Source organism: Callithrix jacchus, chromosome 7 (genome assembly GCF_049354715.1).
Source record: "Callithrix jacchus isolate 240 chromosome 7, calJac240_pri, whole genome shotgun sequence".
In the NCBI taxonomy this organism is placed as follows: domain Eukaryota; kingdom Metazoa; phylum Chordata; class Mammalia; order Primates; family Cebidae; genus Callithrix; species Callithrix jacchus.
Window position 1 is genome coordinate 17,442,956 of NC_133508.1, and position 25,492 is coordinate 17,468,447.

The 25,492-nt window shown below is 43.7% G+C and overlaps 1 protein-coding gene and 1 long non-coding RNA gene across 3 annotated transcripts in view; one reads left to right on the forward strand and one right to left on the reverse strand.

Moving 5' to 3' along the window:
• The window catches only part of RSU1 (Ras suppressor protein 1), a 236,593-nt gene that overhangs the window by 29,113 nt on the left and 181,988 nt on the right, over nt 1–25,492 (reverse strand). The gene's annotated exons all lie outside the window — the stretch shown is intronic.
• LOC144576883 (uncharacterized) lies at nt 1,841–22,018 on the forward strand. Its single transcript, XR_013519550.1, has 2 exons — nt 1,841–7,092; nt 9,298–22,018. It is a non-coding gene; the product is annotated as an uncharacterized LOC144576883 (long non-coding RNA).

A 25,492-nucleotide genomic window follows, 5' to 3' on the forward strand; every position in this document is an offset into this window, starting at 1 on the left:
CATGTTACCCTGCAGAGGACAGTGTCCATCAGCACAGTCCATCACAGCTGATGCTGAAGATTTCCGGTGTGAAAAACTGACAGGCAAAAATTAAATCTGAGGCCCCTACGAATATTAACACTAGGGACAACTGGCTCTGTTTCCTGTACCCGGCCTCAGTCCCTGAAATATAACACCTCCTTCCAGTGGTGGTTCCCAAAAATCTTCTATGAGAAGACTCTCTGTACAAAGATGCCAGCTGTCAATTTTAACTGTTCTCACACAGCTAATAAAGACATACCCGAGACTGCGTAATAAATAAAGGAAAAGGGGTTTAATGAACTCAGAGTTCCACAGGGCTGGGAGGCCTCACAACCATGGCAGAAGGCAAAAGAGGAGCAAAGGCACATCTTACATGGTGGCAGGCAAGAGAGCTTGTGCCGGGGAACCCCTCTTCATAAAACCATCAGATCTCATGAGACTTCTTCACTATCATGAGAACAGCATAGGAAAAACCCATCCCCATGATTCAGTTACCTCCCACTGGGTCCCTCCCAGGACAATGTGGAGTTTACTGGAGCTACAATTCAAGATGAGATCTGGGTGGGGACACAGCCAAACCATATCAATGACTATGTAATTTTATTAATAGCAAATGAAACTTAGTTATCATTTAGAATACTGCTATAGAGTTTCTTTAGAAGTAAATTTGAGAACTGAACTGAGTAAAGGAAAAATAAGATAACAATCCAAGTGCCTTGCTTGAAGGAATGGCTACTCCATTCTCCATGATGTGATTATTTCATACTGCATGCCTGTATCAAAACATCTCATGTACCCCACATAAACACACACCTACTAATACACCCGTGAAAATTAAAATTTTAAAACCCCAATACAGGTGCTATTTGAATATGGCAAAATATCTCCCCTGAAAAAGTATTTCTGTGCTTGCCTTGTGTTTTTGTATAGATACTACTCACCCTGGCTATGTCATAGATTCAATTTGAGGCCGATGACATGAGGTCCACACAATTCTCCAAGATGGAAAAGAAAAGCATAGATCTACCATTTCCAAAATTTAATTTTTCCTTCTGAAGGGAACTGTGCTTGTAACAATATTCAGGGATTTCAGAACTACTGCATTAGGGAAGTGTTCTAAAGAGAGCAACTGATGTTGACTTTAGAGCAGCAGGCAGAGTTCTGGAAAACACTCTGAAAAAGTGCTCATGTGGGAAGAAGATTTCTCTGGATGCCTGATTTTATTGAAAAAGGCTATAAACTAGGGCTAGACAGCTTTTACACACACACATACACAGGTGCAACCTGAACTGAAATTAGCCCTCAATGAGAATATATATGGGGCCGGGGGGGGCGGGGGTTGGAGTGTTGAATGGCAGAGTTTGAGGAGAAAAAAGCACATCAAATTGAGCTCCTGAAAGATGAGCCTAAATCTACAAAGGATAAGCCTTGGTGAATCACCACGGCCCAGGATCAAGATTAAGGATCCTTGCCCTGGAGTTGTTCTTGGATGATTTAAAAGAAATGCTACTCAAGAAAGTTGATCAAGGACATGGAGAGTCACAGATGCCTGGACTCGGGACCCCTGAATAAGACCCACAGCACTCAGGCAGGCAATTTATAACAACTGCAATTCTACAGATACAGTTCAATGATCAGAGTGTCTAGGTATGAAATTAGACAGCTGCACGTGAGACGACAACTCAAGTTGAAAAAAACTAATTAACACTCTGTGTAAGTCCAGAAAAAGTGCATTCTAACTAATCTTTTTGTCCCCAACTTTCATTTTAGATTCGTGGGGTCCATGTAAAGATTTGTTCCCTGGACAAAATGTGTGATGCTGAGTTTGGGATATGAATGATCCCATCACCTAGGTTCTGAGAATAATTTGTCAATAGATTTTTTTTTTTTTTTTCTAGATGGAGCCTTGATCTATAACTCAGGCTGGAGTGCAGTGGTGTGATCTCAGCTCACTGTAATGTCTGCCTCCCAGGTTCAAGCGATTCTCCTGCCTCAGCCTCTGGAGTAGCTGCGATTACAGGTACGAGTCACCATGCCCAGCTAATTTTTGTATTTTTAGGAGAGACAGGATTTCATCATGTTGGTCAGGCTGGTCTTGAACTCCTGACCTCATGATCCACCTGCCTCGGCCTCCCAAAGTGCTGAGATTACAGGCCTGGGCCACCAAGCCCAACCAATAGTTTTTCAGACCTTGCTCCCTCTCTCCCACCTGCCTCTAGTAGTCCTTAGTTTCTACTGCTGCCATCTTTGTGTCCATGAAGACCAATGTGGAGCTCCCTCTTAAGAGAACATGCAGTAATCCTGTTTTCTGTTTCTGTGTTAATTCGCTTATGATAATTGCCTCCAGGTCCATCCATGTTGCTGCAAAGGACACGATCTCATTCTTTCATGTCTGTGCGATATTCAGTAGTGTGTATGTACCACATTTGGATGCTGTGTATACACTATCCGAATGTATATGGATGGGCACCCAGGTTGACTCCATGCCTTTGCTATTGTGAATAATGCTGCGACAGACATGCGAATGCACGTGTCTTTATGGGATGTGTCTTTATGCATGTGTCTATTTCTTTAGGATATATACCCACTAATGTAACTGCTGTGTTGAATGGTAATTCTGTTTTCAGTTCTGAGAAATCACCAAACTGCTTTTCACAGTGATTGAATAACTCACATTCCCACCAGCAGTGTATATCCATTCTGTTTTCTCTGCAGCCTCACCAGCATCTGTTGTTTTTTGACTTTTTAATAACAGCCATTCTGACTGGTGTGAGATTGTGAGATAGTATCTCGCTGTGAGATAGTATCTTGCATTTCTCTAATGATTGGTGCTGTTGAATATTTCTTCATGTTTGTTGACCCGTCATTACAAGTTATTGTCATAAGACTCTTCTCCAGTTACAAGAGATTCAGGAGACTAGAATTCAATGGATATTAACACAGTGTCAAGAGACATTAAAACATAGGTTTTGAGGTGCTTCATTTTGAGTTCTTGCTTTTACTCCTTAGATCTTAGATGTTGGGCTCGAATTCAAAATGAGTTTGAAACCCAGTTCTGCTTCTCAGTCTAAGGCCTCAGACCCAGGCTCCCTGTTTGTGAAAAGAGATGACCCACAACTAGGTATTGTTCTAGGTACGACTTTAGGACATGCTGGGTGGTCATGTCTGCTACACATGGTTTATTGAGTCCCGTCTATAACCAATCCCCTGTCCTCTAGCTCAGGATATCAGGTCCCTGCAGGAGGCTAAGCTTGCGTGTGTGTACACGTGTGTTTAAGTGTGAGCAGAATCAACAGAATCAATAATGCAATGGCTGGTAGAGAGCTGAAGGGCTGAAGCCATCATCGCAGCTTAATGCCAGTTACTTCCCTTTCTGGTCCCACTGCCCTGACCTCTTCTACCTCTGTGGCTGCCCATCACTCTTCACCCATTGGAAATCCAATCCCTCCTCCTGAGAGCCCAGCTCTAGTTATCTCAGCTATTTCTGTGAATCCTCCCTCTGAACTCCAACTTTCCAGTCTGCCAGGTGGTCCGGAATGACCCTCGTGCCCCAGCATCCCAGGGGTATGATACCCTCCTGTCACTTACATTGGCTCACTACTGCATCCCTGGAGCAGGAGGGCGCTGGTGTAGTTTGAAAAGTTCCTGATCCTCTAATGCCACACTTCTCTTATTCACTTATCGTGTTCTAAAAATGCGTTGACTTCACTCTCTGAAATACTGGCTATCTGTGCACACTCTTCTATTAGGTGGAGATTATGAAGGCAAAGACAACATCTTATAAATCTCTGTCCACACAGCCTGGCCCTATGCATGCAAGGTATGTTTAATAGGTAATTGCTCATGGGCTGATTGATTAAAAAAGGCTCAGACTGACTCCCGTCACAGGTTCCTAAGAAGAAATATACCATGAAACTGAAGGCTACAGCTGGCTTCCTAATTAATAGTAGTCACTTGGCAGTTCTTAATTAAGAACTCTAAGACAAAGACCCACCTTTCCACCGTGCCAAACGGGTATCACCTTCATTAGTATTTCAGTGATGTAACCACAACTGCATTTTTATGCTCTTTTCTCTGCCCTGCCAGATGGGAACATTAGCGGCATAGTATTTATTAATAAACAAAGACAAGTGCAGAAGGTTGGGTCAATTCAGGCAGAATCCATCCCTTGTAGTCGTTTACTGCAAGCTTTACATAGAAGCTGAAGGAAGCCTTCTCTTGTCCTGCTCCTGAGAGGAAGTGATCCAGGCTGGACTTGGCAAGCAGCCTCGGTCTCCCAGGCACCGACTGTGAAGAGCTTCTGTCTCATGGGGTCTGGTGTGTCCTCACCAGGCATCTCCCCACCCACTCTCATGATACCCCGAGGCTCACCTACACCTGCCATGAAAACAGTGGGGTTCAGATGTTTTAAATGAGAAAAGACCTCAAAAGAACAATGTCACTATCCTTCTCAAGATGGTCACGCATCATTGAAAGCAGCAAAGCAGGGTTTCTGTGACAGCAGGGTCCCCTGTACATCCCCATCGTGAGTCCCACGACACTTCTCCCGCTCTGTTTATAAGCCTCAACCATGACTTGCTAAGGCTGCAGCCTTCTTCAAGGCCCTGAAATAGGCATCACTGAGTGACTTGCATCAATGTCCTGGTAAGTGTCCCCTGTCACTCTCAAAAATGTCCTGGCTGGCCAATAAATTATTTGCTCACCTTATCAGGCTATGAGAAAGAACGTGGAGGGAAATCACAAAGAGGTGGGCGGACGGCATCAGCAGCTTATATACACCCATCCTCTTGAGGGCCCATTCTGGTCTAAGGGGTAGAAGCAAGAGGTTGGGCTTTGAAGTCAAAATGAGCTTGAAATCCAGTTCTGCTTCTTAGAGGTTGGTTAACTTGGAAAAGGACTCAGACTCAGGCTTCCTATCTGTGACAAGGGATTGCCCGCAACTAACCACATGGCCAGGCTGTGAACATGCATCAAATGCAAAGCCCCAGGGCATGGTATTACAGAGGGCAAGTGATGGGACGGGTGCTCAGTGCATGCCAATCAATCCTTTTTTCTTTTAAGAGACGAGGTCCCTCTTGTCCCTTCTGTTGTCTAGGCTACAGTGTTCTGGTGTGATCAGGGCCCACTGCAGCCTCAACCTCCCAGGCAAAGCGATTCTCACACCTCAGCCTCCTGGTAGCTGGGACTATAGGTGTATGCCACCACATCCAGCTAATTTGCTATTTTACATTTACAAGGTCTCCCTTTGTTGTCCAGGCTGGTCTTGAACCCCTGGGTTCAAGTGATCCTCCCACCTAAGCCTCCTGAGGAGCTGGGGCCACAGGTACATGCCACCACACCTGGATAACTTGGTTTTTTTCAATGTTTTGTAGAGACAGAGTCTCCTTATATCACCCAGGCTGGTCTTGAACTCTGGGCTTCCCAGAGTGCTGGGATTATGGGCATGCGCCACTGTGCCTGATCAGTCATTTTCCTTTTAACAAGCACAACTTTTAAAAAAGAATCCAGTAAGCCTACTTGGGCTCTTCTGTGGCCTGTCTTGATGCTCTGGGGAGGATGGAACAGTGGGTTAAATGCAAAAATTCTGGGGTCGGACATCAGAGTCTGAATCCCAACCCTGTTACCTCCTAGCTCTGTGTCTCTGAGGAAACTACTGAAGCTTCATTGCCACATCTGAAAAGGAGGAATGAAAATCACAGTAGCCCCCTTGTCTCATGGGGTGGAACCTCTTCCTCGTAGACTTTTGGAAATCTATAGGGCAGTTCATGGTTGACCTCACAAGTGGGCGATTCCCCTGGTATTTATTGAATGACGGTTTGGATGCCAGCTGTCTTTCATTAGCAAGCCAGGTCGGAGTACTGGGAGTGGTCTCCCAGGATGCATGCCTTCTCAGTGTCCCAGTGGGGATTCGTGGAAGGGAACACTCTGTTTACAACTATTTGAGCCTAGAACCTGAATCTGTTTTATATGTGAATACAAAGCATTTTCTGCCCAATAACAATCAATACTGGATATTCCAGAAGTGCAATTCATGTGCAAGTCAAGGTGAGACTGAATTTGGGGTTTGGGGGCAGCTTTTCTGAGGAGTATTCACCAGTTTATAATATCACATGACTGACAGGAAGACCAGTTCTAGTGTGAGAAGCTAGAACATCACTTCTCTATCAGTCTGCAGTTACAGCTGTGAGATTTGCAGGATTTCTATGCACAGATGCAAATGTCTATTACCTCCCCGCAGTACAGCCAGAAACAGGAATTTAAATATCGAATGTATTCAATAGTTAATTCCATTACCTTTATTTCTCCATCATGTTATAATTGGGGAATTATAATGATTTTTAAAACAATTATGTGTAGAGCAGGTTACGTTAGCTACAAGATCTATTTCAGGATTTTAGTGGCATGACAAAAATGTCTGTAACAAAGGATCTGAGAGGTTGCAGAATCTTTCTCATAGGGTGAAGATTAAGAAATAACTGAATTATTAGTCGGGTGTGGTAGCTCACACCTGTAATCCCAGCACTTTGGGAGGCCAGGGCAGGTGGATCTCCTGAGGTCAAGAGTTCGAGACACTCCTGACCAACATGGTGACACCCTGTCTCTACTAAATACAAACAGTTACCCAGGCATGGTGGCATGGCAACTTGGGAGGCTAAGCAGGAAAATCGCTTAAACCCGGAAGGTGGAGGCTGCAGTGAGCCAAGACTGCGCCACTGCACTCCAGCCTGGGCAACAAAAGTGAAACGCTATCTTAAAAAAAAAAAAAAGTAACTGAATTACGGCACTGACTGCAGAGTCCAGCACATAGAGAGAGAAGCAAGCGCCTAAGAAATGTCGGCTTTTCTGATGATCATTAATATTATCAGTTGCCACTCTTTCTGCCTCCTGTTGCTTGACTAACTGCTAGTAGAAAATAAAATTTACTTTCTGCTTCTCCAGTTCCTCCATCCAGAGGTGAGACCAGCGACGTTGAAGGGCACTCTTCCTTGAGTCGGAGGGAGACTAATAACGTATGGCAAACCGCCCAGAAGGGAGAGAGATTTTTCCAAATAGCTCTGACACTCACAGAAGGTACTTCATTAGTCTGTCTATTACCAACCACTTACGACACATATTTATTGACCACAATCTGCCAATTGATTAAACATCTCAATATATGAAGCTGACTTTTCATTAATTAGCAGTTTGGAGATCCTGATCCTAGAAGTTAGGGTGGAGAGTTTCAAACATTCTTGCAACACTTCCATTTGCTCTGACCTTCAGTAGCAATATCAACATGTTATAAAATCAAAGATTACCTCATCTTCCTCCATATCAGAGCATGTTATGCATACCACGTGCTCACACTTCTCAGCAGGTCTGATTTACCTTCTAATCAATTTAAGTTGTGTACATAATGCTTAATTTCTTTCAATATACACCTTAAAAATGTCGCTGACCACAATAATTAAACTTTCTGTGAGGTAAGTTTCAAGTTCATTTGTAATTAGAATAAACAACTGATTGCCAGATATTTTACATTTTAAACTCAGGCATTTGTTAATGCCCGCGGTATATTTTTTCTCCACAACAGATACAAGTAATTATTTTATATGACCCATAAGATTTTTCACTTGTAGTTGTTTTATAAGAAATGTGAACTTCCAAGGAAAACATACGGGACAAAGTGCCCCGAGGTTTAGACGAACATGAGAACCTTGAGAAGTTTGGTTTATAACTAAGTTTTTGCTTCTCTTTTTTAAATTGTTGAAGTAATTCTTACTTTTTATTCATTGAACTTGACTGTTTGGCCTTCTCCAAAGGCGGAAAAAATTCATCCTCAACCACACAAGCGGCAAGGTCCATGAAAAGAGATTTGTCACTTTTACAGCTTTGCTTCTGTTCGGGTCGTTCTCATCCTTCCTGACTGTCCTCCGTACCTTATCTAGTCCCCAAATGCTTCATTCTTGGCCACCGCACTGTCAACACTACTGCCAGGGAGTGACACCAGGCTGTGTTCCTTTGTCTTGCGGCTTGGGGTTTGCTTGGAAGCCTGTTACACCTGCAGAGCTCCCCACATCTCAGTGTGCATAGGAATCACCTGGGACCCTATGCACGGGCAGAATCTGATGCAGTGGGTCCGGGGTGGGGCCTGAGACTCTGCATTTCTGACAAGTTACCAGGTGATGTTGACGCTGCTGTTTGGGAGACGTGACGAGTGTCAGGTGTTTATGCTGTTCAACTGGCACCTACCCTCCTTAACCTTTTCAACAGGACTAAAATGCCAGTCTCTACTGGCGCCAGGAGGGGCTCTACAAAGGTACAGCTTTCTTCTCCCCAGAGCAGAACTAGGACGGGGAGGAGGCTCTGAGTCTCTTTCAACACAGAGGGCTTTCCTTTCTGGCTCAGGAGAGGAAGAATTGAGGTCACTGAATTACTGCATGGTAAGAATTAAAATTATCAAGGAAGAGCTAGATCAAACAAATAAAAATGAGATTCAATAAATATAATTCCCCTAAAGTTCCTTCCTTGGATGCAAGAAAAAGTATTTGGAAATTCAACCCTGAGTATAATTGGAGAAAAATTTCAGGGACTGTAAGAGAGTTTCTTATAACATCACTGCTCCCTCAAACGTACCTGTTCTGCTCTGGAACAATGGAATTTATATACCTGTCATTACCTCTGCAAAAATTTTCCCTGAAAAATGACTGCATTTAGAGTGGTTCATGTGTCTCTATTGGAAGTGGAGACTCACTGACCGGCTGCATGCACAGATGAAACTAAGGGGAAATTTCTGTGTCTGCCACCAGACAGTCTTTTTTTGGGGGGGGGCGGGGGGTGAGTCTCACTCTGTTGCCAGGGTGGAGTGCAGTGGCGTGATCTCCACTCACTGCAACCTCTGACCTCCTGGTTCAAGCCATTCTTCTCCCTCAGCCTCCCAGGTAGCTGGGATTGCAGACATGCGCCACCACGCTCAGCTAATTTTTGTATTTTTAGTAGAGACGGGTTTTGCCATCTTGGCCACCTGACCTCGTGATCCAACCACCTCAGCCTCCCAAAGTGCTGCGATTACAGGCATGAGCCACGGCGCCCGGCCACCAGCCAGTCTTGTATGATGAATAACGATTGAGATTCAACACTAGAAAAAACTTATTTTTTATATTGTTACTTTATAACAGCCACCTCATTTAACAAGAAATTATAAATTAACTTTGAGAAAAAAATGTTTTTAAATCCCATGGAATCCCCAAAAAAGTATTTATGGGTGCTCTCTGTTTACTTTTTAAAATTTTTTAGTTTTTGTGAAGATGAAATCTCACCATGTTGATCAGACTGGTCTCAAACTCCTGGGCTCAAGTGATCCTCCTGCCTCGGCCTCTCAAAGTGCCAGGATTACAACAGGTCAAGCCACCTCACCTGACCTTTGTTTACTTATTCATTAAAGATTACTCTAGAATGCATGCCTGGAATATTGCCTGTAGCATATCATACATGTTGCTAAAAAGACACCCATTTCATAACTGCACGAAATCATTAGGATGTCTCCATCATGTTCTTTTCTCTGTGTTCTTTCTCCACCGATATTTTATCTCCTTCCTCCTCTTTTGACAAACTCACAATAGATTATCAGCCCTTCTAATGATCAAGGGTCTGTTAGCCTCTTTCTTATTTGTCTCAATGAGAGCTGATGACAGCAACGGTCTTGCGTCACACAGCTCCATGAAGTATCTGCCTGCCTTCATCTCTGTACCTCATTAATGGAGCTGTTGATGGGTAGGAGGGAAATAATGCTCAGAGCCAGCATTAGCACAGCTGACTCCCAGACTGTCTCTTTGTGAGCCTGGCAGCTTTGTTCACACCATGACCCCACGCTACAGGTGCATTTCATGATTCCTTCTGCAGTGGTCATGATCCATTTAATTGAAAATAATTCTTCCTGGGGGGTACTTGCTAGAAAGGCTTCACAAACCCAGGACACAGTATGAAGTCAAATTAGATAATCAAACTCAGATATTCTGAGAACACCTCCCAAATGTCATCTCCCATTTAATCAATGCCAGACTTTTTGCTTTGTGTGGAAATAGCCAAGCTCAATCCCCTCTCTGACAGAAAGTAACAACAAATTAGCCACTTCTCTAAACCTTCTCCCCACTAGCATGGGTTTGGGGAGCTCTCACTCAGGTCTCAGTTAACTCGGTCCAAGTTTCCTGGCTTCATCTGCATTGTTTTCAGCTTAAAAACATTTCTTTCTTATTTTATGGTTTTTCATTTTTCTCAAAAACAAACAACATCGACGCATTTGAGTTTCAGGGTCTCCAAGGTTCCAATCATAATTAGCTTCCAAGTGTCTGCTAGCAAACCACCTCTAATAATTAATTTGGCCATCACAGAGAAAACTGCCATGTTTCACAGGAGAGACGAGAAGCCACGCTCTTGCCTGAGAGCTGCAGTGTCATCACTGGTGGGGATGGTTCCGAGCCTGACTCCAGAGGGAAGAATTCAGGGCACTGAGATGATTTAAGCCACAAATAAGCCCAGGATGCACTGGGGCTGTGGCCTGTTAGCAAGGCAGGGACACAGCCACACCTCAGAGAGTGGGCTTGTTCGGCGGCGGCCATCATCGGGACCTTGGCCATGTGTTTCCAGGAGCTTCACCAGGAGAGGAAATGCATGACTTTCGCCGTGACAAAAAATCAAGATCACACAATGGGAGGGGGATCCCTGTACTGGGCCCTAAAACATCTTTAAACTCCAACAGGGCCACTTGACTTCAAAACAACTCCCTAAGTTTTACCAATTTCATTTTAAAAGTGAAAAGTATCACTCAATAATTATGCTTACAAGCCAGAAAAGAAAAAAAAAAAGGATATCAGAGTGACGATGACAGAGTGACGATGCATGGTGGGCCCAAGAGTCCTTCCTTGCCCGACTTCCCCGCCCCTAAGGAGTGCACGCTGCTTGTTCCCATTCTCACATCCTGCACCAGCCACAGATAAGGCCAGCACAGAGTGGGAACCCCAGAATGTTGATTTCATCCATTTTTGATCTTGGTCACAGAAATGGGGGAAAAGGGGACCCGAACTGACGTCTGTGGCAAATGTGATTGATTCTGGAAACGTCCAGAGGGCTGGAGTTCAGCAAATTAGCTGTGGTCTTGACTGACAAGCTCTTTGGTGTCCTCTCTCAGCATGGGCCCTGCCCCAGAAAGCAGGTATGGGAATGACCCACTGCCTGTGTCTGTCATCGAACCATCATACAGCAGCACTTGCATCGGTATTTTTATCTTCTAAAGACAATGGGAAAAAAATGACCTCACAGGTTTTTTTCAAAAAAGTTTCTGTCTTCCCTGGTACACAAATGAGATCAATCAAAGTAAACCTCTATTAAACAATAAACAATTGACCAGATTTAGAATTCTCCATAAACTACAGCAAACAATCAGTTCTCAAACGGGATGGATACACTATTGAAAAAAACAAGGCCTTTTACAACTCTTTGATCTGGTCTCCACGCAGTATTCTCCAGTTGGAGGCAAGAGATACCTCCTTGGCTTATTTGTAATAAGGTGAACATGTCTTAGAAACCCTGAGAGGCTTTTTAAAAATAAGCCCCTATTTATGATTCAAAGATATCCACCGCTCTGTAAGTTACGGTTGAAAGCTGGCAAACTGCTGTGCCCCTGCTTCCTATCCAACCACCATGCCCCACGACACCCAATTTTCCATGAATTCTTTCCACAGCAAACTGCTCAGTTCTACACAAACTCTTCTGTAAGCATCCTAAAGAAAAGCCAGGTGTGGTGGCTCATGCCTATAATCCCAGCACTTTGGGAGGCCGAGATGGGCAGACCCCTTGAGCTCAGGGGTTCGAGACCAACCTGAGCAACATGGTAAAATCCTGTCTCTACCAAGAATATGAAAAAACAAAGCTGGGTGTGGAGGTACACATCTGTACAGGTCCTAGCTTCTAGGGAGGCTGAGGTGGGAGGATCTCTTAAGCCTGGGGAGCAGAGATTGCAGTGAGCCAAGATCATGCCACTGCACTCCAGCCTGAGTGAGACCCCATCTCAAAAAACCCCTGAAGACAAATATAAATGCAGATGGTCCTACTGGTTGGTTATTTATAGTCTGTTTAGACTAGAGTTTCTCAGCCTTGGCACTGAGATGTTCTGGGTCAAATCATTCTTTGTTTTGAAAATGATTTGACCCTCAGAGAAGTCCTGTATAGGGTCTTCAGCAGCACCCCCTGGCCATTACCTGCTGGATATCAATAGCACCCCAACATCAGCTGTGGGAACCAGTGTTTCCAGACAGCACCAAGGGTCCCCAGGGGGAGTGGGGGACGGTATAAAATTGCCCTGGCTGGGAATCATTGCTTTAGATTACAAATAAACGGATCTTTGGGTAGCTATGGAGAACATAAGCCAAAGGAATGTGGAAAAAGAGTTGTCTCTATAGATCAACTTAAAAATCAGCGCAGCTTAAGATACAATGGCCCCTGGGTAGGAAAAAAGTTATGCTGTGCCTCCAAGAAAGAAGAGAAATAAAATGCTTATTGTGCTCAACACCCATCCCCACCCATGGAGAGAAACAAAACCATCCAGAGCTGCTACCCTGATGCTAGCTTTAGAGTCTTTCCTCTTATCACAGAAGAAAGGTTATTCAGCACTGGTGAGGCTGAGTCCTCAGAGAACGTTCTGAAATGCTTGAGTCCCATACGGTGAATATGTTGAGGTGGTGAGTCCCAGGTCACTGGGGGTATTTAAGCGGAGACCAGATGACAACCAGCTCAGGGAGGCCGTGAAAAGGACTCCACACAGGGCAGGAGTTTGGCCTAACTGACATCTACTGTCTTAACGCCATGATTCCATGGGCTTCTGTGAGCCTCTGAATGCTCACACTCCCAGAGTCCCTTCCAAGAAGGCTGTGACAAGCAGAGGGCATTCGTCCTGCCCTGAGTGGGTCAGGACCTCCCAACCCCAGGAGCCCGAGGAGTGACCAACACTGAGTGGACGTTGACCTCCACCACCAAGCACCACCTGGTGTGGGGCTATCTCCAACTGCTTTTCCCCTCCCCATTCCTAATCCTCATTAGCCCGAAAGACAAATTACAGCAGTGCACAGTCTCACACTGATGCTCAATCTGTCTTTTCTAGCATCCTCTATTTATCAGACGGCTTCCACCAAGTGAACCATGACTCCTCAGTCTTTGCCCAAGTGCACCTTCACTAGGCAGGGCTCAAGTTTGAGAAACAGCTAGAAGATAACAGAGAAAGATCTGCAGCCACACATAAGATACATTCACAGAGAAGAGCTAGCGCAGAGATGGCACTGGGGCTCTGGATCCTGTCTGGTGGGAGAAAACAGAAATGTCTTCTCTCCTGGCTGACAAAACACTTGCACAGCAGTACAGCGAAAGAAACAGAGGCAAATATTTTGTGACTGGCTTCAGAACAAGCCTGAACAATCTAAACAGTGGATGTGCATGCATTTTTTCCTCAAACCATCCAAATGCATTTCCTGGTATCTGCTATAATTAAAACAGAATTGGAGCTATTCATACATATCTACATTTTTTTTTTTTTGAGATGGAGTTTTGCTCTTGTTTCCCAGGGTGGAGTTCAATAGTGCGATCTCAGCTCACTGCAACCTCCACCTCCTGGGTTCAAGCGATTCTCCTGCCTCAGCCTCCTGAGTAGCTGGGATTACAGGCGTGCACCACCACGCTCAGCTAATTTTGTATTTTTAGAGAGACAGGGCTTCTCCATGTTGCTCAGGCTAGTCCTGAACTCCCAACCTCAGGTGATCTACCCACCTCGGCCTCCCAAAGTGCTGGGATTACATATATGAGCCACCATGCCCGGCATGTCTAACTTTTTACAAAAGAGTAGAGTCCTGTATCACCTTACAATGTTTTTTTTTTTTTGAAAGCATATGTGATTTTCACAAAAAATATGTGCTTTGTAGGAGCCTCATCCTTTTGCCTCTGCATCTTATGTTCTAGATTTTTTTCTCACTACGTCTAGTACATCAAATGCTACTCAACTCCCATGGAATAAAAATGTACACAGAAGTGGCTTTCGGTCCATTACCATGTGGCAGAATTCTATCAAAAATCAAAGAATGTGGGGTCCAGAAGGGACCTTACAGGTCACGTATTTACCTCAGTTACCTATGGACATTGAGACCACGCATGTTCAGAGATGTTCCTAAGATTTAGCTTAGACTAAGTAGAAATGGTAGAAATGGACTTTCTATAGTGATAGAAATTCTATTTAAAATTCTAACATCTGCATTTCTATTTCTCATTTATTATAGCAAATTTTCTACCTTAACGGGTGAAACATTTGCAGAACAACCACTTCAGAAAAGTGTTTGGCATTTTCTTACCAAGTTAATATATACCTATTCTATGATCCAGCGATTTGGCTTCTGGGAAGAAAACGGACATCCATAAATGAATGTTGGCAGCAGCTGTATTCGTAACAGCCTCCAAATGGAAATAAGAGTCACACCCAATAATAGGCAAGTGACTACACAAATCATGGTGTATATATATACGTGTGTGTGTGCGTGTGTGTATGTGTGCGATGGATATTGGCCACTTTTGCCAACATCCAGGCCAAATTCTCCTGATGCAGCAATGAGAAGAGAACGTTCAATTTTCTTGAATTATCACCTCTTGAATTATCTTTCTACCTCTCTTCTTCGGTTCATTCTCTATCCCTCTGCTAGGCAACTATACTATTTCACATCCTTTTCTCTCTCTGCTCTTGTTGCCTGGGCTGCAGAGCAATGGTGCGATCTCGGCTCACTGCAACCTCTGCCTCCCGGGTTCAAGCGATTCTCCTGCCTCAGCCTCCCAAGTAGCTGGGACTACAGGCATGTGCCACCATGCTCGGCTAATTTTGTATTTTTAGTAGAGATGGGGTTTCCCTACTAAAACTCTATAATATGATAATATTTTCTCCTCCATCCTCCCTCTCAGCTGGCTGATAACCCTGCTTCCTATTTCACTGAGAAAACTGAAACACTCCAAAGAGAACTTCCATCTGGTCCCGACTCTAGCTTACCAGCCTACCATCCTGGTACTATACACTCTGCCTTTTCCCCTGTGACTGGGACTCTGGCCAAGACCAGCCCCTCCGCTGGCATTCAAGATCCCAGTCCCTTTTCCCTGCACAATGATACTGCCCCAGCAACTGGCCCTGTCTCCTACATCATTTTCCCCACTCTGCTAGCCACCCGCATTAACAAAAGATACACCGTGCTACTGCCTGTCTTAAAAACACCATTCCTTAAGCCAACGTCCTCTTCCAGCAATTGCAGTTTCTTTGCCTTCACTTGGAGTAAACGCTTCAAGGACTTACCCATGTTGTACCCACGGCGGCTAAACCTCTAGCCCCATTACGTTTCCAAAGCAGGCTCCTGACCTTGCTAACACCTCTGCATCCTCAACTCCGGAGGCAGCTTCTCCCTCTCATGTTACTCCAGTCACCAACAGTAGTGGGCAAAGAAAACAACCTTCACCTTCTGGAGATACTCAACTCCCTTGTTTCCGGGACACTGCGCCCACTTGGTTTTCTTGCTAACTAGCTGCTCCTTCTCATTGTCCTGTGCTAGTCTCTCCTGTTGCTGGTGCCTCCGGGATCGGCATGTGAAGTTCTCTTTTTATACTCACTCACTGAATGATCTCTTCCAGACTCATGACTATCAACCAACAACACGTCTCTCTCTCCAGCCAAGATATCCATCCTGCCTCCAGATGCCTGGAGCCACCTGCCTTCTGAGTATTTCCACCTAGATAGCTGGAGGCAGCTCACCTTTAACTATCCCCAAACTGCCCCCTCCTTCAAATCTGTTCCACTCTGAGTAGTGCCCCATCTTAGTAATGCCAACATCATTCTTCAAGTTGCTCAGCTACAATGTAAAGTCAGCCCTGACTCTTCTCTTTCTCTCTCATCCAATTCTTTGCCAAGCTCTGCCAGCCTCTCCCCCTTCGAATAAACACCTAGCACTGTACGACTTCTCATCTCACCTGTGGTTGCCAGTCTGGGCCAAGCCACCTTCAGCTCTTGCCTGGATGACTGCAACTGCCTCCTGTTTTCTCTGCTTCCCTTTTGACCTCTTTGTAGCGGTGATCCTTTTAAAAAGATTCCTCTGATCTTGTCATGCTTTTGCTTAAAACACACCAATGCTTTCTGGTCTCCTTGTGAAGAAAGGCGAGACTCCTTAAAATGGTGCAAGAGACCTCCTGTGTGATCTGTCCCCAGCTCTTCTGTGCGAGCCTGCTCCTCCCTGGGTGGGAGCACGTGCCAATCCCACTGTCTGAAACATTCTTTCTCTAAATTTCTGCACATCCTTCAGATCTCTCAGGTCTTCTTGGATCACTGCAAGTGTGCAGTCTCCTCCCCCGACATCTCCCACCTCTCACATTCTATTCACCCACCATCGGACACAATACACAGCCATCTGTTCACTCTCTTCCCCACTAGACTCCAAACTGCATGAGGACAGGGATTGTACATTTTATTCCCTTTTGTAAGAAACAGGCACTATAGGCCGGGTGCGGTGGCTCACGCCTGTAATCCCAGCACTTTGGGAGGCCAAGGCGGGTGGATCACAAGGTCGAGAGATCGAGACCATCCTGGTCAACATGGTGAAACCCCGTCTCTACTAAAAAAATACAAAAAATTAGCTGGGCATGGTGGCATGTGCTTGTAATCCCAACTACTCAGGAGGCTGAGGCAGGAGAATTGCCTGAACCCAGGAGGCAGAGGTTGCGGTAAGCCAAGATCGCGCCATTGCACTCCAGCCTGGGTAACAGCAAAACTCTGTCTCAAAAACAAAAAAAAAAAAGAAACAGGCAGTATAAGTATTGGATGAATAAATAAATGAATAATAAAAGGACTGCTATGCTTGTACTGAGTGGAACATGTTCATTTTTTTCCTGCAAACAAAGCATTACAACAAACTACATTTTTTTTCTTCTTTTTATGGGACAGAGTCTCACTCTTGTTGCCCAGGCTGGAGTGCAATGGTGTAATCTCAGCTCACTGCAACCTCTGCCTGCTGGATTCAAGTGATTCTCCTGTGTCAACCTCCTTTACAGGCATGAGCCACTGTGCCCAGTCTGACAAACTACATTATTAACAAAGTAGCCAGCTGAGGCCACTGCTTTAGAGCTCTATGTTCTCCAAGCCGCCATAAGCAGTTTCAATGGCACTAAATCAAACCATGAAGAAATTCAATCTTGCCTCTACATGAAATAAAAATAGAACCTTTATGTTATCCAAAGTTATTTGTTAACTCAGTAAACGTTCATGAATATGCCACTGTGAGTATAAACTAGAAAGACAGGAGGAATGTTGGAGCCTGAAGGGGTTTTACGCAGGACATGCCATCTACCAACCTGTGCATCGGCGAATTCGCAGTGAACCTCGCTCCCGCAGCCTGACTCCCTGTTTTGTTTTTTTGTTATGTTTTGTTTTGAGATAGAGTCTTGCTCTGTCGCCCAGGCTCCCAGACTGGAGTGCAGCGGTGCGATCTCGGCTCACTACAACCTCTGCCGCCTGGGTTCAAGCGATTCTCCTGCCTTAGCCTTCCGAGTAGCTAGGATTACAGGCGCCCTCCTCCACACCCGACTAATTGTTGTATTTTTAGTCAAGACAGCATTTCAGCATGTTGGCCAGGCTGGTCTTGAACTCCTGACCTTGTGATCTACCTGTCTCAGCCTCCCAAAGTGCTGGGATTATACGCATGAGCCACTGCGTCTGGCTGTTTGGTTCTCTAATACACCTTAAGACAATTCTGGAAAAGCAGAGTGTAGAAAACAGAGGGAACGCACAGATAGTGACAGGTCCCCATTCTAAGGAGAAGCCATTCTAGGCGTTATAGTAAGAGTATTTAGATGACTGCGTAAACATGACTAGTAAAGCCACTTAAAATGAGAACTCAGACCAAGTGTCAACTAATGGCAATTTTCTGCAATTAGGAATATGGATCCTCAAAAAAAGTGATTTCCTAGCAGAGAGGAGAGTTGGATAGGAAGAAAAAAGGAACACAAGTAACAGTATCCGGATCTCTGGACTCTCAACAATTAAAGGATAGGCACATCATTTCTTTCACACCGTTTCCAAAAATATCAAAGGAGGAAAAAGCCATCGCGTGTGGCATTTTTATGGTACTTTCTAGCTTGTAAATCCTCTGAACATACATTATCTTTTCTACCCTGATAAAATTTGTGTGGTAGTCAGAAGAGTGTAGCTCCGTACTTTTTCATATATTTTGACTTAGATTTATATATTTTATAGACAAAGAACTGGAAGTTAAGCTACTCTTCCAAAAAAGGGTTCCATGGTCAATTAAGTTTGGGAAATGCCGCAAGCTGGGTCGGCTCCCTGGACACTGAACGATGTACAATAGCGTATCAGAGAACAGTCTCACCAAGGTTTCCAGCTCACTGGAACATAACGCCTTTTTTTCATGTGTGTGTAGAACATTTTAACAACTTTGTATTTTATGCAGATTATCCCTGCCTAAGGATTCTCCAATATCACACATCGTGGCCTCAAAAGACTTTACAGAACTGAAAGCCCAGTGGGTTTCTGAGTTAAAAAAAATCCTTCAAAAAATGACAAGTATAAACTAGCACACATCTGCTGTAAAGGAGTCAATCACCGACTGTTAGTTTCTTTGCTTCTGCACAAGGACAGGGGCCCTGAGGTGTCCTCACAGGGCGCTCTGGGAGAGGTTCCTTTTGGATGAGATGAGACTGTGTTCTCGGAGATGGTAATGGATGCCCAGGGGCTAGGATATACAGAGGCTTTGCAAACCCTAAGCTAAACCATGACACACATGCCATTAAAATACACACAACTCAATCCGGTCCCCAGAACAGCTTCTGACATGCGAGGAAGCCTAGAGGGAATGGGGGGTGCCCGGAGGAGGGCAGCGCTAGACGAGAAAATTCCACAATAGAGCATTAACTCAAACGCCTTATGGTTTTCACAACTTAAAGAATGGATGTAGACTTCAGAGGATAATTCATGCTTATTAAATATGTGTGAAATTACTGTGATTCATCTTCCTCCTGTGTTTTAAATGACTTTGTAAAACCCAGACTTGGCATCCACAGAAATAACATAATGCAGTATAAAATGATCTCATTATTATAAGTATCCTTTAATGCAAAACAATCTCGGACAGTTACTTGCTTGTGATCCTGAAGGACTTCTTTCCTATTGGCGAGTAGTAATGTATGGGGCAAATTATTTCTTGGATATCATGTAAATGGAACTTCTGAACTCATTACAGATAAATTATTAAGTTATAAAAGACCACTGCTAATAAAACTGAGGCTACAGTGAGAAGTGTGATTAAAATCGCACATGACTCTGACCTATTAAACAATAACGTATTAATCCATAAAACTGTAAACAGCTTATCCCGTTTCTATAATTAAAATATGCTTCGCTACTAATTGCCTTAGCAATCCTTAAATTTCCCTGAAACTTCAGATGGCAAAACAGCATCGCTTAATATTATATCTTCTAATACTGGTGAACTAAGAAAACCCTTGTAATAAAGAACTTTTTATCTCTGTTCTAAGGCAATCCTATTGATTAGCTTTAAATTTATAGCTGGCAAAATATTTTGGTAAAATTAATGTGGGGTTAAAGGTAGATAAAAATCTCTGCACAGAACTGGAAGGGAATAACAATGTTTCACATATTTCTGCCAACATATTAACTAATACAGCAAAAAGGATCCTTGATATGTCAGTTGTTGACTGATGAGAGCACAGAGCTGAGACTCAGGCATGAAATTTTATTGCCAAAGACATTTTCATCTGCAGCCAAATCACCAGGGAAACACTTTGTCAAACAACTTCATTCTGCATGGAGACTTTGTGACAATATTGGCATCCTAAGAATTTGTTCAGGTTTTTCTGATTGCATCTATCTGTCTGTGCCTGGAAATATTTACAACCACACCGCAATTCACGCGGACATTTGGTTTAGCACCTAGAAACAACCTAGCCAGCTCATGTTTTATCTCACCAGTGAGTTTCAAATAAATGCTCAGAAGCGGTATGCTTTTTAATATAAATGAGACAATATATTTCTGCAAGGTTTCATATCACACTTCCGTTTCGTATTAATGGGAACTGACCCAGCAGGGGGTGTCCACAAAGTTATGGGGCAAAGTTTACAAAGTTTCTACAGAAGGACCCAATCTTTCTGCCTGAGTTAAACCCAGAAAATCAGAAATATTGGAAACTTAGAACAATTAGAAATTTTAATAAAAACATTTAGAACTATTAAAAATTTTAAATTAGAAAAAATTCAAAAACTATATGGAAAGTTTCATGCTCATTCTTTAAATTACAAGCCAAAACAAAAATTTACCACTGCTTGTAATTAAAATGTTACTTTTAAGAGTAAAATGACAAGAAGACAGGAGAAGAGGGAGTGAAAAGGAGAAAGAAGGAAGGGGAGGGAGAGAAAGAGGATAAATGCCAGACTGCGATCATTTTGAACTGCATTTTAAATTTCAGATCCTGTATTTATTCTGCCTGTGGTGGGAGCATAACTCCCAAAACAACCCTTGACATTTCACACCTCCTCCTATCCAATCATCACTTAGGTGCTGCCAAACTCTCAACCCCATGCAACCTTGTTAACCTCTTCACCATCTGTCTGGTCTGAGTTACCACTGTCTCTCATCTGGCTCCTGAAATAGCCTAGCAACTGGTCTCTCCACTCCATTCTATACACAGAGTCTAAAGCAATCTTTTCAAAACGTCAATCTGATCACACTGCTGCCCTTTCACATTTGCTACTAGAGGATAAAAAACCTGAACATGGACTACCCGGCCTGGAATAAGGAAGCCCCTGCTTGCATTCCGGCCTTCCCTGGGGCCACTGGTGACTACTCCAAGCATAGTCAAGCGGAGTAGATAGAGGCCTTGCCCTTCGCTGCCACAGGGCCTTCATATGTGTGCTTTTCTCCACTGGGAATGCCTTCCAGCCTCACACCTCAATGGTACCCGCCTTCTTCTCATTCCTTCATCTGCTTAGCTCCTGCCACCTTTCAGGGGTTCAGTTGGCTGCTGAGTCCCCTGTTAGAAGCTCTCATGGAACAGCCTAACTCACCATGCTTTGAGCTTACATCTATTTGTGAAGCTTCTTGATGAAGGTATGTCTTTCCTACCAGACTGTACAGTGACATACACACAGAACACACCTGCCCTCAGGCACTGCTGAGTCCCTTAGCCGAGGGCCTGTCATAAACATGAAACAGGTTCTCAGGCAGTGCTGCTGACGCAAAGAATGGAGCTGAACAATGGGTCCTCCCACAGCGTTAATTTTAGGCAAGAAAGCTTGTAGTATCGTTCCCACCAAGGCCACCATTAAAGTCGGGCTCTGCATCAGGAAAAATAGCTGATGCCTGCTGGGCTTAATACTTAGGTTATGGGTTAACAGGTGCAGCAAACCACCATGGCACACATTAACCTGTGTAACAAACCTGCACAAGTTTACCTATGTAACTACCCTGCATGTCCTGCCCACGTACCCAGGAACTGAAAAGAAACACTCAGGCTCTAGGATCGCAAATGGAAATCTCCTGATAACACTACCTTTCAGCAGCTAATTGGTTATGTTATCAGGTTGTTTGTTTCCTCAAAGCAGATTGAAGAATTTAAAAAGGTTCACCCTGTCCAGCATGGTGAAACCCCACCTCTACTGAAAGTATTATCAGTGATCACTGGGCGTGATCTATGATCATTGTTCATAGATCACTGATTGGAGCCACCAACCAGACTGGCTGGGCGTGGTGGCTCACACCTGTAATCCCAGCACTTTGGGAGGCTGCGGTGGGCTGATCACCTGAGGTCACCAGTTCAAGACCAGCCCAGCCAACATGGTGAAACCCTGTCTCTACTCAAAATTCAAAAAAGTTAGCTGGGTATAGTGGTGGCCCCTGTAATCCCAGCTACTCGGGAAGCTGAGGCACAAGAATCACTGGAACGCGGGAGGTGGAGGTTGCAGTGAGCCAAGAAGCTGTCACTGCACTTCAGCCTGGGTGACAGAGTCAGACTCTGTCTCAAACAAATATATATATATATATATATATATATATATGTATTTGAATGATTAACTGGGCATGGTGGTAGGTGACTGTAGTCCCAGCTATTCGGGAGGCCGAGGCTGGAGACTTGCTTGAACCCAGAGGCAGAGGTCCACACCACTACACTCCAGCCTGGGCAACAGAGCAAGACTTTATCTCAAAAAACAAAACAAAACAAAAATTTTAAATGGTTATTCGCACACTCACACTCACACCTGTATATGGAACTGACTGTTGTGAGTACATCTTTATTACAACAAGCACACAGCCAGGGCTTGGGTGGGCCCATGAATGAACCTGGCTCTCTGAAACACTTGGGCCAGATTTCCATCGCCAACACCAGTCCCTGCCTTACCAGAATGTGACTTGGAGCCTGAAAGCCTGGATCATTTTGAAGTTCAGCTATAGCTGCCCAGGGATATCCATTCTGGGTTTTCACATCCAGGAGCAGCCATGCCCACTTTCACAGGAGACTGACTTCCCATCCAGGCAGCAGAGCAGAAGGCATGGGCTGCGATGTGGAGTCTCACTCTGAGCAGGGTAAGGTATCAGAAACCTGACCCAAGTGGCAGAGTGGGCAGCAGGCCCAGGACCCTCTGACAAGCTGGCTTCTCAAAGCGTGAAAAGTGTCGCACAGGATTCCTTGTACCTCTGAGAACCTAAGACTTGGCTAACTTTTGTAAACCTGGCATTATAGGTTTATAAAAACATCCTGTTGCTCTTGATTTTTCTGGGATACAGAAACAGAGATGAAACTGATAACAGGCCGGCAGTCTGATTTCAGTCTAATTTTGATTTTCTCTGTCACCTGATGCACCACCTGATGACAGAGAAGAATACTGACATCCACTTCTCTTTAATAACGTCACTAAAAATCAGTGAGATGAGCTAAGGCAGGCAGGTAGGGAGGAGGAAAAGAGGCAACGGACATGGTAATAAATGTCTGGAAAACCAAACTGGATAATCCAAAGTTGTCGAAAAATAACATGCTGCTCTGTGGAGACCGGCAGAGGGCACCTTGCAGGCAGAAACTGCACCAATGCCAGCTTCTCACCTTGGACTCTGGTTAGCAATAGGAATCTATTACTGGCGAGAGATTTTTGAGTCTCTAACCTTTCTTATCAGTGATTGTTCACAGATTGTCAGCTGCATGCTGGGGAAAGAGCCATTTTCTTTTGTTTTAAGTTTTTTGGCCATTAATGATATCAAGAATGGTATGTTTTCATATGGTAGGTAAACAAAGGAATATCATTCTTGGTGCTACGTAAAATTAGAGCATTATTCTTCAAATTCAATTTGTAACCTTCTCTTCTAGTCATACAGATAAACATTCGCTAAATGGACCCTGAAATAATAAGACATTATGTAAAAGCACTAATCCTATTTCCAAAAGACTGACCACATCAAACGAAATCCTTGTAAATTCCCTATTTTGAATGTATACATACTTCTTTGCCAGTTTTAATATTTCTGTTATGCATTCCTTTACTTTCTAAAAGCCAGGTTTATTGAGATATAATTATTACAGTAAAATTTCATGCTTATTCTTTAACGAGCCAAAACAAAAATGCACCAATGCTTACAACTAAAATGTTAATTTTAAGAGGTGAAACAGTAACAAGTTCTTTTTGATAAGTGCAAGTGTTTATTGCTTTATTTAGGAGACAACAAAAAATAATCAATATTTTCATAATGAAGGGACTTCTAAAATGGCATGGCTATGCAGAGATATCACCGTGAAGGATAGTTATGACTCTGCACAGAACCAGTGTATTTAAGAATCATAATACAGTCTAAGAACTCACTAATGCCCAGCTATGGGGGTCATACAGATTTGTCTGGACAACTTCCAACATGTAAATGACAATTTATAGAAAAGTAAGGCAAAGGTGATCTGTTACTGACACACGAAATACCATCACTGCCTCAAAAATGATAGCTACCCTCTGCTTCCATGGATTCCTAGTGGATTACTTTGAAGATGTAAAAGTTATTTTCAGTATATAAATAATGCTCACACATTAAAAAATCAGCTAGATTATTAGCTTAGTACTTTGTGGGCAGAAGCTTCATTTATGATAATGAATGCATGACTTAAAATATATAAATTATATATTACATACAAAATTAGGTTAGGAAAAAGTATATGTGGAACTCTTGTTGCCTTACTCATCCTCCTTCCAAGAATTAAAATGACAAACACCTTCTATTTCCTATTCTCTCTCAAGTAACATAAAGTGATCAATAAGCAAAACAGCCTATAGCATTATGTATCCGGGCGCCGCCTTTATTAACGATGTGACCTTGGGAAAGTTAGCTAACGTTTCTGTGCCTCAGTTTCCAAATCTACATAACAGACTTGGAACATGATTCTCCGTATCTGTATACTAACAGCGCCTGCCTTAAAGCGTTGCTACTAAGGCTAAATTAGAGAATGCTAGTATATTCAGCCCTTCATATCTGCAAGCCCAGTCAACTCCAAATCAAAGAACATTCAAAGAAAAAACAATGGATAGTTGCTTCTGCACTGAACACATAAGGACTTTTTTTTATATATACTTGTCAAAATATATATATATTTTTTTTGTTTTTTTTTTTGAGATGGAGTTTCGCTCTTGTTACCCAGGCTGGAGTGCAATGGCGCGATCTCGGCTCACCGCAACCTCCACCTCCTGGGTTCAGGCAATTCTCCTGCCTCAGCCTCCTGAGTAGCTGGGATTACAGGCACACACCACCATGCCCAGCTACTTTTCTGTATTTTTAGTAGAGACGGGGTTTCACCATGTTGACTAGGATGGTCTCGATCTCTTGACCTTGTGATCCACCCGCCTCGGCCTCCCAAAGATCACATTGGATATTATAAGTAATGTAGAGATGATTTCAAGTGTAGGGGAGATGTGCACAGGTTACATGCAGATACAACACCATTTTATTTCAAGGTCTTAAGCATCTGCAGATTTTGGTATTCTAAGGTGGGGAGAGGGTGGGGTGGGGTCCTAGAATCAATCTCCACGGATACTGAAGGGTGACTATATATACAGTCCCCAGAGCTGTGTTTGGTACCTGCCAAGCTGTCAATAGCTATAAGCTGGGGTGATTATCTGCAACTCAATTCTATACTCCCAAATGAAAATGAATTACAAATGATATCGGAAATTCATGTTTTCCAACTGGGTCATCTATACAACAGACATGCTTCTCCATACTCTGAGGGAAATGCATTTAAACACTCCCCTTTCCTACTAAGTAGATGCAACCACAAGTATGATGATTACAGGTTATATGAGTGGCGTTTCCCACGTGCCAGGTACCTGGCTGTGTGTTTTTTCTGTACTATCTTATTCTTCTTCAAAGTAGTC